Source organism: Wasmannia auropunctata, unplaced genomic scaffold (genome assembly GCF_000956235.1).
Source record: "Wasmannia auropunctata unplaced genomic scaffold, wasmannia.A_1.0 LD336106.1, whole genome shotgun sequence".
NCBI classification, from domain to species: Eukaryota; Metazoa; Arthropoda; class Insecta; order Hymenoptera; family Formicidae; genus Wasmannia; species Wasmannia auropunctata.
The window spans coordinates 10,358,480-10,358,929 of record NW_012026784.1 but is presented as its reverse complement, the minus strand read 5'-3'; the positions used below and the strand labels follow the sequence as shown (position 1 = coordinate 10,358,929).

At 32.9% G+C, this 450-nt stretch overlaps 1 protein-coding gene across 1 annotated transcript in view; it reads right to left on the bottom strand.

Moving 5' to 3' along the window:
- Positions 1 to 450, bottom strand: part of LOC105457145 (probable 2-oxoglutarate dehydrogenase E1 component DHKTD1, mitochondrial) — a gene marked incomplete at its 3' end in the record, with an annotated part of 57,689 nt that overhangs the window by 19,870 nt on the left and 37,369 nt on the right. The window lies entirely within an intron of this gene.

Genomic DNA, 450 nt, shown 5'->3' with positions numbered 1-450 from the left:
TTTGTTTTCACCTCCAATTGTTTGTCTAATTCTTTCTGCTTTACTTTATGTAATATTGTAGTATCGTAAAGTATCGGCTGAATTTCATTGCCAAAATGCATCAGTCGTTTGGCCTTTTCTGTTCTCCATATGCTGGCGTCTTTCCTACTGTCGACAAGTTCTCCCGCGACTTCTAGTCTACGATCGCCTTTTAATTGTCGTTTCTTCGTATGTACAATTGGTAATTGAAATGCTTGCAAATAACATTCATATATTGCATTAATTTTCTTTCGTGATTTCTCGTACAGATTGCTTTTGAATTTCGATTTACATTCTTTTCATTTGGCTACAAAGTATGTGTAACCTTTTGCATTTAATTCTTTAAAAACTTTCGCGTATTTAAATGAGAAAGCACATGTAATATTTATTTGTTTCCATATTTCTTTGCAAAAATATGCGTCTATTTGCCTA